Raw genomic sequence first — 17834 nt, forward strand, 5'->3', positions numbered from 1 at the left:
ATATCTTATATGATCTTTAATAATTTACTCTGAGAATTTCCCTTAAAGTTTAAATAAAGTAATAAGTACAAATTATAGACAGGGATTCCCTCATTTCAACACTCAAGCAACACGTTATGTGTGTAGTAGAAAGAGTAACTTGGTATTCTATATTATAAATATCTATAACTGTATATCTATATCTGTATGTATATGTATATCTATATCTCTATATCTGTTCTATCACTGGACCAGGCAGGAGCTACATGTAATATCTAACAATAAACCTGCCAACTGTGTCTGGTGGTAGGTATGAGACATAATGCTAGTGTGGGGGAAATATGTCCACTTTGGATGACAGGATCTGGCATTCGGTACTGATAAAAGTTTGACAGGACTTGTCATCACAATGGGATGCTTGCGTGCATGCTCTCTCTCTCTCTCTCTCTCTCTCCCTTTCTCTCCCTTACTTTCTTTGGAGAGTAGACATTAAATATTATCTATATATTTATTTATTTATATGTTTTATTTATTTATTTGTCAAAGAGAGAGAGAATGAGAGCAAGCACAAGCAGAGGGAGCAGCAGGCAGAGGGAGAAGCAGGCTCCCTGCGGTGCATGAGCAAGGAGCCTGATGCAGCACTGGATTCCAGGACCCCAGGATCATGACCTGAGCTGAAGGCAGACACTTCACCAACTGAGCCACCCAGGTGCCCCTAGACATTAAATTTTAGATGTCATGTTAGAGACTCTTTCTTGAAGCTGCCTTCCATGCAGAATTATTCCATGTCTGTAAAGCTTAGTTTGTTTTGGAATTTTGCATCAGAGAGTAACCCAGACTGAGTTTTGTGCTCCTAAACATGGAATTTATAGTGTTTTGACTTGACATGACTCTCTAGCTGCTACTTGGCTAAAATATTGTCTATGTAGTGCCACAATCAGAGTTGCTTTATTTTTTCATATAGCAGTAACTTTGTAATATCTATCCGAATTCCATAAGATGGGATTTGACGTAAGTACTTAGATACTACTTAGAATGCTTTATTTCCTTTGGAGATTTGAAAAGGAACTGAATTTTGAAAAATAATATTAGGAGGGAGAGAAATGGAAAGTTATATGAGAGTGGCCTTATTCTAAAGCTTAAATTTCATTTCTTTATTCAAAAGATTAAATTTTCTTGAATTTTGCCTAAATGATTATTTTTATGATATTTTAAAAACATCAAATGTAATTAAACATGCCACATTAGGTAAATAGAAATCAACTGATCATATGTGTAAAGTCTATTTTTTTACTGATATATTCATCTATACTAAAGTGAATACGACTGTCCACATTTCTACATTCTCATAATAAATATAGGAATTATATACATTTTGAATTTCCATATATATTTTAGAATGAAAATGAACTTGTCAATTTCTTAAACAAGTGCACTGAAATATTAGACAGGGGATTTCATCTTGGAATAATTTATATTTAAACAATATTAATTCTTTCATTCTATGAGCATGGCACATTTATATCTTTTTTACGTTTATGTAAATACATTTATGTCTTTTTAAAGTTCCCTCAGAACTTTAGTAGTTTCAGTGAATAGATCTTGTGTGTTTTTTGTTAGGATTATCATGTATTTCATGTTTTTAGATGCTGTTACAAATGACATTGACTTTTTAACTTTTAAATGCTAATTGTTTCAAATGTAGAAATACATTTACCTTTTATTGATTACTATTGTATCTTTGACCTCTTAAATTTGACTTATTCTAATAGGCTTTTAATGTCTATTCCTTAGGATTTTCTATGTAAATGATCATGACATCTGGTTAAAAGGATACTTTTACTTCTTCCTTCCCAATCTTTATGATTTATATTTCTTTTACTTTTCTTATTAGGATGGCTAAAATATCAATACACTAGAAGGTATCATAAATATCCTTTTATTGCCATGATCTTAGCAGGAAAACATTCAATATTTTATATTAAGTAAATTATAGATGTCGGTTTTCAGATATTGCACTGTTCTTGAATTTCCACTTGGTTATTTTACAGTGTTTCCTTTTCTAATGTGATTTACTGTATCTGTTTACTCATTATGTTCTTTTTCTTTTTAAATATTTGAACATATTTATAAAAGGTACTGCAGTTATTTTCTGCTAATTATAGCTTCTAGAATTCTGATAGGATCAGTTTTTACTGACTGGTGTTTTTCCTGAGAGTTGTTGTTGTTATTATTATTATTATTTTGATTTTTTGTATGTCTAGTTTTATATTATATACTGAGTATTAGAAATAATATGTTGCTGTGAGTTTACATTATGTTGGCTTACTTAAATAGCTATTAGATTTTCTGATAGGGAAATAAATTATTAATGGATCCTCTTGATCTGGTATACTTGGATTTATCCCTCTTTATGGCAGGTCTGTTAAAGCTATTTTTTTTTAATATTTCATTCATTTACTTGAGAGAGTGAGAGAAAGAGAGCATGAGAGGGGAGAGGGTCAGAGGGAGAAGTGGACTCCCCACTGAGCAGGGAGCCCAATGCAAGACTTGATCCAGGATCATGACCTCAGCCGAAGATAGTTGTTCAACCAACTGAACCACCCAGGCGCCCCTATATCTTTAGTCTTAAGAACACTTTTCTAACACAATTTTTTACTAAAATTGAAGACTCATTTTTAAAGTATGGCCTTTCTTCAGTCTCAGCTGAAAGCCTGAGGTTCTCAATGAGGTTATTTCACTATGACTGAATTGTAATTTCAGTGTGTCCCAGAACCCACAATTTCTGTTGTCCCCACTTATCCCACAATCGTGAATCCACAGGGAGTTTTCTGACAGGTCTCATGAAGCCCAGTGATGTACACGGACAGTCCAGTATTCCAAATATCCATTGATCAAGGATATTTAGAAGCCACACAATGAGACTTTTGTCCTTAAAACCCCCATCTCGGTCTTCTTTCTATAGCTTCATGCTCTACAAATTTCAGATATTTTTAAAAGATTCTATTTACTTATTTGTTTAGAGAGAGAGCATGAGTAGGGGAGGGTTAAAGGGAGAAGGAGAGAGACTCTCAAGCTGGCCCTGCCCTGAGTGTGAAGCACAATGCAGGATTCGATCCCATGACCCTGAGATCATGACCTGAGCTGAAATCAAGAATTAGACACCTAACTGACTGAGCACCCAGGTGCCCCCAGATTTCAGCTATTTTAATCTTCTCATCTTCAATGAGATACAGGGTTTCACTTGGGTTTGACTACTTGAATCATAGTTTGAAAAGTTATCTCATACAGAAAAAGAAGATAAACTGGGGATTTACTTCATATGTTTCCCTTCTCTCAAAGAAGGGAAGGACATCTCAAAGATATCTTACCATATCCATTGTCCCATATTTAAAATCCATTGCCTCATATATTTTGTTCACTTTCAGTGTTGTCTGTGGAAAGAGAAGAATAACTGCCAGGTACTCCATCATGGCCAGAAGGAGAATCCCTTTTAATTTATTTGTACATAGTTATATAATAAAAAGTAAAGAGGAGAGAATAAAATGTCAAGTATTGAACCCTCGTATATTTAAACAAAAAACCAATTAATTGTAGTATGAATCACAGCAGCATTACATCATTGTTATTTCTTAATAAAGACAGACATCATCCACACGAATGCTCCAGACTTTTTATCTCTGAGATGTTCCATCTAAGAATCAATATCTCTGAAAATTCATGAATAGCCCTAGAACTAAAGATAATTAATCAATGAGCCTCCTTGAGCAAAGCTCTCAAGTGGGCTAAAATATGATACACGATATAAATGTTAAAATGATAAAAAATGTCACAAATAAACATTTTTCTTCTATAAAATTAATCATCCTCTAGCAGGGTTGCTTGTATGATGTATAAAAGTAAGAGACAGCAGAGAGTGCATAAAGCACCACAAATTATTTGATAATTCTGGGAGTTCTTGGAAAAAAAAAGCAGAGACAAAGAAAGAAAAAGAAAAGAAAACAGAAATAGGAGGAGGAGAAGAAAATCAGAGGATAGAGGAGAGAAAGGAAGGGATTTCTAGGCCATCTCTTTAACTAGGATTTTGACCCTTCATTAAAATAATCGATTCTTAACCAGGTTGTTCCTGAAATTCAGTTACTTGTTATTTCCTATAACTAGTTTGGATTTTCACCTAACCCATTCATCTTAGCTCCATAAGTGAAAACTATTGATTCTATTAACCTGCCATATTGGCTACATTTTGCAAATATGGAGCTTTCAAAAGCCTCCCTTCCCAGGAGAACTGGTGACATATCAAAACTTTCCCAAGAGATTTGGATTGCTTGTTTATTTTATAGTGACATTTAGCCATTCTGACAAGTGCTTAATTATTATATGTTCCTCCATAAAGGTTGTCTCTGACAATATGTGTAAATCAAATAAATTAAAGCACTATAAGCTATTAGTTTTCTATTCTGGTTGACATCTGTGACATTCGTTAATAAATAATTTAGTGCATTTAGAGACAATGATGAAGAGAGCATCATTACTGCTGGGCTTATTTTCTCCCAAAGGATATGCTAGACAGCTGCTTACCTCTAATAAAGTTAATAAATCTAAGGCCGTGACTTTACACTTTGTCCTACTATTATAATAGTTTGAATACACCATATTAGTTTATATTATGGACATGCAAAATATATTGCTATGCAGTGTTGCACAGTTCAGCAAGGATCATTATTGCCATAAGGAGTCACATAATTAAGTCCCAAGCTCTCTTGTGTCTTATAAATTCTTTCTCCAATGTGGATCTCAGTTTCCTCATCTATAAAGACAAATTTAAACTGAACTCAATAAATGCTAAGGTCTTTCTAATCCTAAGATTCTGAAATTTTGTGTTTTATTAAATCTTACTGGGAATCCAACTGATAGGTAGTGATTTTCTTATCTTATTAATAATAAGCCTTGCCTACACCCCACCTTGTCCCCCATACCTTGAGTATTTGACTCGACTCTATTAATTGTGAAAATAGATTGTGGCTACTTGAAGTATATGTAATTTTTAGCACAGAAAATAAGGTAAAGTTTAGTTGATTCTTAAACCTTCTAAAAATGAACTAGCATCTTTAAGAAAACACTAAAAGGTGGATGCCACCAGTGCTGCAGAAGGCCTGTGAGGGACTGGAGGGCCATGGGGCCCTTAAACGGCTGCCTGGGGGGCTTTGCCTCTGGTATTTCAGGCCAGGATTGTGGCCATGGAAGGGCCAGGGCTGAGGCCATGGAGCTTGTGGAGGACCAAGGGCAAGGAGTGAATCCATCACACCAAGCTGGGCCATCTGGTCAAGGACATGAAGATCAAGTCCCTGGAGGAGATCTATCTCTTTTCCCTGCCTATTAAGGAATCTGAGATCATTGATTTTTTTCCTGGGGGCATACCTCAAGGATGAGGTTTTAAAGATTTTGCCTATATAAAACCAGACCTGTGCTGGACAGCAGTCTAGGTTTAAGGCATTTGTTGTCATTGGAGATTACAATGGACATCTTGGTCTGGGTGTGAAATACCCCAGGAAGGTAGCCACTGCCATCTGTGGGGCCACCATCCTGGCCAAGCTTTCCATTATCTCCCTTCCGGGAGGCTACTGGAGGAATGAGATTGGCAAGCCTACACCATCCCATGTAAGGTGACCAGTGACTGTGGCTCTGGCTGATGTGTCTCATCTTTGCCCTCAGAGGTATTGGCATCACTTTAGTCCCTGTGCACAAGAAGCTCCTGATGATGGCTGGACTGATGACTGCTACACCTTGGCTGGGGCTGCACTGCCACCCTGGGTTAACTTCGCCAAGACTACGTTTTTGCAGGGGTGGGCAGACAGAAAGGGAGAGAGAGTCTTAAGCAGGCTCCACATAGAACCCAATGTGGACCTGATCCCACCATCCTGAGATTGTGACCTGAGTTGAAGTCAAGGGTTGGATGCTTAACTGACTGAGCCACCCAGGTGCCCAACAAGGCACTCTTGATGTTATTTCTAAGACCCCCAGCTCTCTTATCTCTGACCTCTGGAAAGGAACTGTGTCCACCAAGTCTCTATCAGTTTAGGAATTCACTGACCATCTTGTAAAGACCCACACCAGTCTCCGTGCAGAGGGCCCAACTGTGGTCACCACATAGTTTAATATAAGAAAAAGAAAGCGAATTAAACACTTAAATCAAAATAAAACAATAATAAAAGTGAACTAAATCTCAGTTTGCAATTTGAATACACTGGTTTTCCTAAGTTGAGATAGGTAGATGGGTATGAAGAAAAAAGAAAGGAAGATGGGCAGAGGCAGAAAAACTTTATTTCACTCATCTAATGAGCATATAATGAAGGACCTGCAATGTGCTAGGTACTGTGTTTAGGTGCAGTGTTAGTAACTGAGGATACAAAGAAGAGTAAGATAGTCCCTGCTCTCAGAAAACTCAGAGCCTAGTGGTAAAGGCAGAGTTAAAACAATTATTATACTATAATGTGATGTGAGCAGCATTTAACTTTTATGACCACTTTCAATATGCCAGACTCTGCTAAGAGCTTTACAAGTACTATCTCATCAATTACCAAAAGAGATTCATAAAGTAGACATATTGTTATCACACCCATTTTTTGCAGATGAAGAAATAAGTACAAAGGGGACAGTCAAAACTACTCTAATACTCATGGGCCCTCATGGTCCTCTGCATTGCTTCTCTGCATCTTTGTCAACTTTTCTCCAGATAACAATTCTCTGGTTCTATTTCTATTTCTATTTCACATTCCAGAAAGAGAGAATCTGATTGAATAATTTTAGCGTTTCCTGTATTTTGGAAACAGTCTTGCTCTCAGTCATCTCACCTCACTTATATTTGGGTTTTGCCAAACTATAGACTAGTGACTCTTGATCCAGATGTGTTCCCCTTGGAGGAATCATGTATGACAAGGAGAGCAGCCATTTTGGGAAGGTAGCAGGTAATGTGGTATACAAAATGGCTGCTCTCCTGAGCAAGATGAAATTTCCATGGAAGATTGTTGTGTGCAATGGACTATATGATTGGTTTACTCAGTTGAAAAGATATGGATGAGCTTTCAAATAATAGGATATATCAATTGTGAAGTATGCTTAAGAAGGATCATAAATAAATACTACATAGTACCATTAGCAATAGAAACTTAAAAAAACTAAAGCAATTAACCTTTTTTGGGGATCTAAATGAAAATACTCCCCCAGAGACACCTGGGTGGCTCAGTAGGTAAAGCATCTGCCTTCGGCTCAGGTCATGACCCCATGGTCCAGGGGACAAGTCCCACATAGGGCTCCCTGCTCAGTGGGGGGCCTGCTTCTCCCTCTGCCTACCACACCCCCTGCTTGTGCACACTCTCTATTTCTCTCTGGCAAATAAATAAAGAAATTAAAAAAAAAATTCCTCCAAAGGAATTGTATTTAGTAATGATTTTACCAGAACTATTTCAGGTATAAATTGAATGAAAGTTTTATATTGTGATATATAAGAGTTTCCTTTAGAAAGGCTTATTTGCTTATATTCTTATATTTTTGTTCCATTATATTTCTCATAGTTCCAGTTATAAGGCAATATTGTGATATGTGAGATACAACCTCATGTTTAATTTGATCATTCAGGAATAAAGGCCCCAGATAAAAGTAAATACAAATCTTTGGAACTATTGAGCATAATTTACATGAGAACTAGACTACCGTTTGAGCAATGCTTCAGTCCTCTGAGGGCATACCTTCAAAGTGAAGTGTCTCAGGGATAACACAGTTCTCTCCTTCTTGTCAATTAATTGCTTTTCTACATTACCTTGGATTACCTTCCCTAATACTCCACAAGAGTATGGCTCTACTTTTCCGGCATATAAATATTATTTTATTTATTAATTTTATAGGTAGCTGTTTGAATTTGGGAGGACTCAGATATTTGGACCATTTTATTAATTCTGAGAACTCCGAGAAAATATAATTACTGGGAATGCTACCAATTATGGAATGTCAAAAGAGGAAGCGTAATGCCATTCCCTAACTCTCTAGGAAATGGAGGTAGGGGGAACAGATTTGAGAAGAGAGAGTAATTATAGGTGCTCAATGGCAGAATGGTGTGTTTCAACTTGCCTAGTACTGTAAGGTTGGTTGATAGCTGAATACATTTACCATAAAACTCAATCCACACTCTCACTTCTGCCCAGTGAATAAACCAAATTGGCAGGGTCTAGAAAAGGGCCTCTCATTTAAATAATGAATATTATGAGGACCAAGGATCAGAATCACTGGGTACACGACATACCTCATCCTTGGACCTATTATCAGAGCATATGAACAGAAGAAAAACATAGTGACACTGACGATTTGGTATCTCTATTCAGAACATTATAATAGCATCCCTGTCACTATTTCATATCTTTCCCCAATAAGTTGAAGTATTTATTTCCTCATAAGATAAATCTCCATTATGAATAATCTCTCAAATACCTCATATCCCTCCCCATCTTTACTCCCCACCCAGAAGAAAATATATCTGTCCCTATCTCTCCATACACATTAGTGTAGTAATCCATTTCTTTGAATGCTTTTACAATCTCTTCAATCAGAATTAGCTTTGAATGTGATTATCTATGGGAAATCTATTATGATTATAAAGAATATAAAAATATTTATTTTCTTTACTTGTCACATCCTTGCTTATTAATACATCTATTACAATGAAAGACCACACTATATGAAGTAATTATTTATTATTAGAAGAGTAATTACTGGGGATTATTGTTTATCAACCATTTTACACTTTCAACATCCTTAAATTACCAGAAGGATTAAACTTTGAATTTAGGAGGCCCGTGTTTGAACGCACAATTACATCAGTTGGCTTTCTCATAAATTATTTACGGGGCCACAAAAAGATTACTGACAATGACTGTTCATTATGCACCTGAATTAAAATAAAAACTTACATGGACATTTTGCTGGTAATTTGTCCTTTTTCATAGGAACTATAGAAAAGCCACTAGGATTTCAGATTGGTTTAAGGGATTTGAAATCCAAGGTTTAGCAGCTAAGAAGATAATGAATGTGGCCTTGTGACTGAATTTGGGTGCCTGCAAATGGGAAGGTACGCCCCATCACAAGGAGTCAGCCACTCTGCAGATACTCCTAGAAATGGTATCATATCAGGCAGAAATGTTATCCCAATGTTGTAAGATCTGATTTTTCAAGAAAAGCTCAAAATTTAGATTTCAGGGGGAAAATTCTATTTTATAAACTTAAGTTCAATTTTAAAAAACAGAATGGGCCAAAGACAATATGTTTTTCAGGTCAAACCGGGCCACCTATTTGAGATGCTCAGTTTAATGACATCAGACTTGATATCCAATGTGTTCATCTTATAATTGAAATAGATTTGGAAAGTCACTCAGGATATTAGCACAGGAAGATGGGAAAGAACAGAAATGGGAAAGAATGTAAAAGTTTGTCTCTACAGCTCTTCCTTATTGATGCTTTCAATGCACCACCCACCCTCCAACATAAACCTTCAGATCTGCTACCAAGTTTAACTGGTTTTAGCACATTCTCTTTTGAGGCATACTATACTTTGTGTAATTGTGTTCTTACCGATTGGTTTGATTTTTATCTTATTCTTAAAAAAAATTTTTTTTATTAACATATAATGTACTATTAGCCCCAGGGGTACAGGTCTGTGAATTGCCAGGTTTATACACTTCACAGCATTCACCATAGCACATACCTTCCCCAATGTCCATAACCCAACCACTCTCTCCTACCCTCCTGGTTGTACCAGCTTGCATTCCCACCAACAATGTAGGAGGGTTCCCCTTTCTCTGCATCTTTTCCATCATCTGTTGTTCCCTGACTTGTTAATTTTAGCCATTCTGACTGGTGTGAGGTGGTATCTCATTGTGGTTTTGATTTGTATTTCCCTGATACCAAGTGATGTGGAGCACTTTTTCGTGTGTCTGTTGGTCATCTGGATGTCTTCTTTGCAGAAATGTCTGTTCATGTCCTCTGCCCATTTCTTGATTGGATTATTTGTTCTTTGGGTGTTGAGTTTAAGTTCTTTATAGATTTTGGATACTAGCCCTTTATCTGATATGTCGTTTGTAATTTTTATCTTATTCCTATGGGACAACTTTACTTCCATGCTCTTGGAAGATGAAATGTCATCAACTATAAGTACAAGTACTTTCTGGCACTAAAAGCACAGCCAGAGTCATGCAGCTAATATTAATTATGTGAAAACCAGTTTATGCCCTGAGAGAGGCTCCATCCTCAAACTCGAAGGATCATTCCTTAATTGGGTTATTTGGTGAGGATATTGCTGCTAATTTGTTCTTCTGAAAAATGCTGAATAAAATCTATACACATTTGTTGCCCAGCCAACACCATACCTGCATGTGCAACAAACAAGGACTCTATGGGAGCTTGATAGCAAATGGTCTTTGATTTTCTGTCTAGAAAGGCCCATGGAAAAAAGACTAGAACTCTCAGCTCAGGTTTTGGAATTTTTCCTAGTCACATTACCTCTAATCACCATACTGTATATTGGGGGCAATAAATGTTTTTTTCTGGAAGTCCTTATGATAGAGACGTTCTAGGAGGTAGTGGGAGGGTATAATTTCATCCACATGTGTCCCTGTGTTTTGCTCCCTTTCCATCTCCTAGCCCCATTTTCCTGGAAAAGTTAGATTTATTCTCTCTTCTACTTGAATTATGATGATATTGGTTCAAATCTTGGTGACTGACATATTCATGGTGCTAGGCCCTCTAGCAGTTCTCTATCCCATAACTCTAAAAGTTTCTCCTCTGTATACTGATTTGCTGATCAAGAAGGTAAGAAAAATAAACTCTGCCTATTACTGCATTTCCCCCCATAGGGACATGTAAAATACTGCATATTTCTTATTAAGCTGATTTTCTATTCATTCAAAAATATTTATTTCATGTGCTTACTGCATGTGGAAGAAAAAGAAAAAACAAGATTTATTCTTACCTTTAAGTAGTTTATAATCTAATGGGTTAGGTATTCCCGTTTATGAGAAATTTTGATAATATTAGACCAAAAAGTGCCTTGAGAGAAGTATAATGAAATGCTGCTGGGCACACAATGATTAATTCTGATTTAGGGGATTGGAAGAAATCAAACAGTTTATTGGGCAAGGAATTTTAACATTAGCCTGACAAAATTATCTATCCATCTATCTATCTATCTATCTATCTATCTATCTATTTTTTTGACAGAGAGAGAGAGACATAGCCAGACACGAAACACAAGGGCTGGGGAGTGAGAGAAGGAGAAGCAGGTTTCCTGCTGATGCAGGAGCCTGATGCAGGGCTCCATCCCAGGTCCCTGGGATCATGCCCTGAGCTGAGGGCAGATACTTAACGACGGAGCCACCCAGGCACCCTGACTAAATTATTTCTGAAGGAGGTTTTCTTATATAAACCCTAGAGGTCATGCTTTCCAAAAGTAAACAGGCAGACATCATTAGACATAGAAAGTTCTCTCCTTCCATCTTACCATTAACGGTAATAGACACTTTCAAATCCAGCTCTTTCACGTTGACTCATTACCATTAAGGAGACATAATGAAATAAAAGGCCAGAAATTCCTCATGGAAATATAGAAAAGTTGAAAATGAGAAATATGATCTAAATTTTTAATTTGTAAGTCTGAACATAATAAAAGAGTATATCCTCTATAATTTATCAGAAAACTTAGATTTTCTATTGTCTCTTTTTCTTGTGAAATTTAGGCTTCACCTTCCCTCACTTACCCTTAAATTCTTCCTCTCAAGGGTTTCTGATTAGGTATCTTTAAGGTTACATGGCATGATGAGATAAAAATGTAATTCTATCTTACTTTATCTTTATCTTTATTAATTGTGCTCTCAAGTGGCTTTATTTTAAAATTAATATAGTCAGAACAATTCTAGAAGAGAGCTAATACTTTTAGGATATTTATGATAGAAAACAGTGTCTTTGTAATCCATTTGGACTCTACTGAAATTATTTCCTTCCTATGTCCAGATCTAAATAACCAATCTTCTTTTTTTTCCCTCCATTATTGCATTCACATTTTAATTACTAATCTGAACAATGTAGGGTTTGTTGCTACCAAAAAGAGTAGGAGGAAGAATATACCTTAAGCTTGAACCATATCCTACTGGGGCCATTCAAATATTTTTAGTCTGAAGCCTGACTATGTTCTCTCAGTTGTTTACATTGGAGGAAATCCCTATATTGCCCAAGGTAAGGATATCAGGTCATTTAGAAGTATCCCTTTCCTATACAGTACATCTGGAAAAATATATACAGAACAGCTGATGTTATCTTTAAATCCTTTAAGACATTCATAATAAGAATTAATGGAAGTTATTCCTCAAAAAATTGAAAATAGAGCTACCCTATGACCCAGCAATTGCACTATTGGGTATTTACCCTAAAGATACAAATGTAGGGATCTGAAGGGGCATGTGCACCCGAATGTTTATAGCAGCAATGTCCAAAATAGCCAAACTATGGAAGGAACCCAGATGTCCATCAACAGATGAATGGATAAAGAAGATGTGGTATATATACACAATGGAATACTATGCAGCCATGAAAAGAAATGAAATCTTGCCATTTGCGATGAAGTGGATGGAACTAGAGGGTATTATGCTGAGTGAAATAAGTCAATCAAAGAAAGACAATTAGCATATGATCTCCCTGATATGGGGAATTTGAGAGGCAGAGAGAGGGGTTTGGGGGGTAGGGAAAGAAAAAATGAAATAAGATGGGATCAGGAGGGAGATAAACCATAAGAGACTCTTAATCTCACAAAACAAACTGAGGTTGCTGGGGGGGAGAGGGGTATGGAGAGGGTGGTTAGGTTATGGACATTGGGGAGGGTATGTGCTATGGTGAGTGCTATGAAGTGTGTAAGCCTGATGATTCATAGACCTGTACCCCCTGGGGCAAATAATACATTATATATTAATAAAAATAATAATAAAAGAGAATTAATGGAAGTTATATTAACTTAAAATATACATCTCTAGGGGTATCTGGGTGACTCATTTGTTAAGCATCTGACTGGATCTCAGCTCAGGTCTTGATCTCAGGGTTGTGACTTCAAGCCCCAAGTTGGGCTCTACACTGGGCATGGAGCCTATTTAAAAAATAAAAATAAAAATAAAAATACATCTATAGCTAAGGTTTGTGTTACCTTCACTGATTATTAGCTGTGCTGTATGTTTTCTGTTTCTTTTTTAAAAAGTTGTTGCTTCTAGGTTGGTTATCTCTTCTTTTCCTCTTATCAGACGTCCAATTGACCTCTAAAATCTTAAACTCAGGGCCTTTTGCCAGTCCCATTTACCAACATCAGTACTGTGCATGCTCCGTCATCTTTATAGTATACCCAGATCTGAGACTGCTGCCTCCTGTAGGGAAACCTACACTGCTTCCGGGTTAGAGGTGTGAAGTGTGGCTCCCTCCATCCTCCTTGTTGATTTTTTTCTTTGAATAATTTCTGTTCTTATCTTTGTAATTTGCATTCTTACACCTTAATGTGCTGTTCTTTTTGTGTCTTTTACTGATACTTAGAAAATTTGTTTTCAGGCTTTATTCTTTGTAATATCTGAGTTGAAGTCTATCCATTCTCCATTTAAGCATAAGTTTAATTACATCTCACATAATTTCCTTGCAATATTCTCATTATGTATTCACAAATATTTTTCATTTTCTGTTGTGATCTTGTTTGATATAATGGGTTAAATATATATTTCTTATGTCTATATTTGCTCTTAGCTTCACAGTTTATATGCTTTTTAATTATTTTTAATGTTACTGTATAGATTACAACACACATCTCTGATTCACTGAAGCTTTATATTAACACCTCTCCTTTTCCAGAACAAGGCCCTCACAACATTTTAACACCATTTGTCTCCTGACTTCACGCTATTGTTATATTTTGCCATATATTGTCATACATTTTAGTTATAAACACATATATAACACAAAATTTGTATAAATTTTAAATATTTATCTTACCTACATATTTACATCTATTGTTTATGTTTTTTCTTGCAAAAAAACTTTCTTGCAAAAAAACTCCAAACTTGCATCTGTGGGTCACTGTTCTTCTGACTTTAGAATGTCTATTATCTTCTTTTTAGTGCCAATCTAATTGACAAATTATCTGTTTCTCTTTGTCTGAAAAGGTCTTATTTTGCTTTTGTTTTAAAAGGACATGCTACTGGGGCACCTGAATGGCTCAGTCGATTAAGGGTCTGCCTTCAGCTGAGTTCACAATCCCAGGGTCCTGGGATCAGGCGCCCGTGTTGAGCTCCCTGCTCAGCAGAGAGCTTGCTTCTCCTCTCCCTCTGCCTGCCACTCCCCCTGTTCATTTGTCAAATGAACAAATACAAAAAAAATAATAATAAAAGGACATGTTCCAATGAGTTCTGGGTTCTATTGTCACTCTAGCTGCTTTTAAGATTTTCTCTTTTCTTCCTAGTACCCCTCCAACCCCCCCGCCGCACCCCAGAATTGTGGCTTTATGTAGCTAATCAGTTTTACAAGTGTTAATTAACATCTTTAAATCTTGATTCTCTTACTTTCTCTCTGTTTTTGGGCTTCCAATTCCATTCCATGGAGAGGGTGGTTGCGTTATCGACATTGGGGAGAGTATCTGATATGAGAGTAGTCTATTTCTAGTACCATGAGCGTAGTCTATTTCTAAGTTGAAGCTCCTTGATAGCTGAATCCTGAACTCCAATTTTTGTCAATTTAAACTGTCAAAATTCTACGTGGTATCACACACAGTCTTCACGGGAATTGATCAGCAGCATTAGCCTACACCTGGATTGGTAGACATAGCCAGGAAAAAGCAGTCCCGGTTTCTGAGCTTTTTCTCTTGGATCTTGGCCCCTGAATTCTCAGGTTTGTTAGCTCTCCTATACTTCCAAACGGGTGCTCTTTTCATATTTTTTTCCAGTTTTCCCACTTAACTATCAAAGGGAGGGTTGGAATGAGTTGTCTATTTGCTATGAAAGGAAACAGAACTCTCTCTTTTCAAATGATATATGACATATACTAATCTTGAATGTTAATAACCATGACTTTTTTACATATATTTATACCTGTCTAGCCACTACCCAGAGAATATATAGAATATTTCTAACACTTCATTAAGATACCTTTGCATCTGTACCTCAGACTATATCTCTCATCAGATGGCTGTCATTCTTAATTCTATAATCATTGATTAATTTTGTCTGTTTTGAACCTAATATAAACATAAAAGGAATGTTCCTGAAGATACACTTATGTATCTGGCTTTTTCCACTAAACATAATATCTATGATATTTACCATGTTTTTATATGTAGTAGTCCCATTTTTACACCTGTGTAGTATTTTTGTATGACTATAACCCAGTATATCTATTTTCCTCCTGATGGGCATCTAGTCTTAACTACTTTAAATAAAGTTGCTACGAACATTATGTATGTTATTGTTTGGAGGCTTTCGGGGGGAATGTTTTTTGGTGGCCAGATGTATTCTTTTCTCTTGTGAATGTACCAACAGTGAAACTGCTGAGTCACATGGAAGGTATTCAGCTTTAGCAGAAACTAGCAGGTTTTTTTAATTGGTTTTTTCATTTTATAGTCCCACGAGATTTTTTTGTCATGTAGGCTACATGCTATTGTTTTTTAAAATAATTCTTCATTTTCCACTCTTTTTCATTTCCTTCGGTTATACAGTTTGCTCATTGCCTAACAAAACTGAGAGTGTAGAACCTATACAGTGTTTTTGCTGCTCTGTTCAGTTTCTTCCGTTAACGGTAACTTCTGGTCTTTCAGTTCACATTTCCTAAGGCAAGGGTTTGCTTGGTTCAGTCTAACTCTTCTACTCTGCCACTGGGCCAAATAGGTTTTGTTTTCCTTTCCTTTCCCCTTTTCTATTGTTTTCTGTTCTATTTCTTTCTTTCTTTTTTTTTTTTTTCTTGGTTTTCACCTCTGGCAAATGAGTTACAGCTGAGGGGGAAGGTTTTGTTTGCATATGTGATCGCTACTTCAAGGAGTTGGAGGGGTACTTGATACCATGTTTATTTTGCCTTCTGTCCACAACTTACATCCATTCTTCAAGACAGGAAACAATCCGAAACCTCAGAGTCACGGTCTATAGTCAGTTTACCTCCATTCCCTCTTCCCAATTTCATATATCTCTAACTATTACTGATACCAATTTGACTATAATTGTTACAAATAACAATAATAGAGAGCTTTGTGGATATTTTCAGTGAATTTTGAATTTTGTAAATGATGCAGAATGAGGTACTTGTGTATATTTTAAGTGCTTTTATCAGGTATTTAATGAAGCTATTTCACTGTCTGGATACTCCAGTGACTAGTTTTCTACCATTTTCTACAAATCCTTAACAAATGTTGATCAATAACATTTTTGTGAAGGACAAAATTTACAAGGGAGAAGAAAAACCCTACCTCCATGAATCATTGATTTCTACTTTGGCCCATTCATTCCAAATATATCTACCAAGTACAATGTCAGTTTATATATTTCAATATTTAATAGTCTTCTAAAGTCTCTGGTGTGTACACACATTCTATTAAAACCCTGTCGACTATTTACTTTCTCCAATCATTCATATGGGCTTTTTCTTGCCAAATGTTAATGTGACATCTGCTGTACCTAATTCCAGTAAATATCAGGGATTTTTATGCATACAAACGGTTTATCATACATACACCATCAATTTGTTCTGAGACATGTCACTTGTGCAAATAGCCTAGGGTTTTATTTATTAAGATTTACATCAAGTGAAAACTAAACACTTTAATTCAAAGGTCTTGGATTTTCTATCCAGATGTTTATAATCTCTCATGCTATTTACTGACCTTACCAAATTAAGGTTGTGAATTAATTAGCTATATCCATAAATTCAGAGTAAAGAGACAGAATTATTATAAAAGCTGATAATATATGATATTAGATTTTCATAAACTAAAGAGGCAATATAAATTCAATCTGAAAGGAGCAAAACATCATAAAATAGCAAGATCCTTTTTAAAAATGGTAATGGATACATAAAATCAACCAGGTTCTCATGCTTAGTTTAATGAATTTATGTACTTTGATCACATAAACCAAAAATATCCTGTTACATAAATATTGAAATTTGATGGCAGATTTTTAAAAAATGTTTTCTTTGTTTTCTACCTCAAGAGAAAGTGTTTTTCTCTTATTTTCATTCAACTATCTATTCAACTGCTTGTTCATCAAACCAATATTTTTTTTTATCATTTCCCTAAACCTCTAGCCTCCTCAAATCAACCCCTCTGTCATAGCATTATGTGCTTTTGACTCATAGAAAGTATAACAGTTATAACATTGTATTTATTTGTGGGATGATTTGGTAACTTTGTGAATTCTCATAAGATTCTGAGCTCTAAGTAAGTAGGGTCTTTGTTCCATTTTGCTCACCACTGTTTCTCCAGGGCCTAAGAGTGTTTCACAGAGAAAGTGTTCAAAAAATAAATGTAAGAGGTACTGTATATGAATTAGAGTTTCAAGAAAATCAAGTGATTGTATTTGCCACAACAAACCACTGGAATCAGGAATACGAAAGGATTATGCAAGGTATGGATTAGGACAAAACTCTGTTTTATGAGAAAGAGGAGAAAACCACTTAGGAACGGGTAGGTACAGATGGTATTATACAGCAGATTTTCATATTAGCCAAGGTAAAAAATTTTACTTTGTAGGATAAATAATGCCCAGGAAAATAAAAATGTATTGCAGGACTGAGGTTAGTACCATGGGGAA

The 17834-nt window shown here is 35.9% G+C and overlaps 1 pseudogene; it reads left to right on the forward strand.

Annotated features, from left to right (window-relative positions):
- Positions 1–5258: 5258 nt before the first annotated feature.
- LOC131812112 (small ribosomal subunit protein uS5-like) lies at positions 5259–6130 on the forward strand (annotated as a pseudogene).
- The last annotated feature ends 11704 nt before the right edge of the window (positions 6131–17834 follow it).

Source organism: Mustela lutreola, chromosome 12 (genome assembly GCF_030435805.1).
Source record: "Mustela lutreola isolate mMusLut2 chromosome 12, mMusLut2.pri, whole genome shotgun sequence".
NCBI lineage: Eukaryota > Metazoa > Chordata > Mammalia > Carnivora > Mustelidae > Mustela > Mustela lutreola.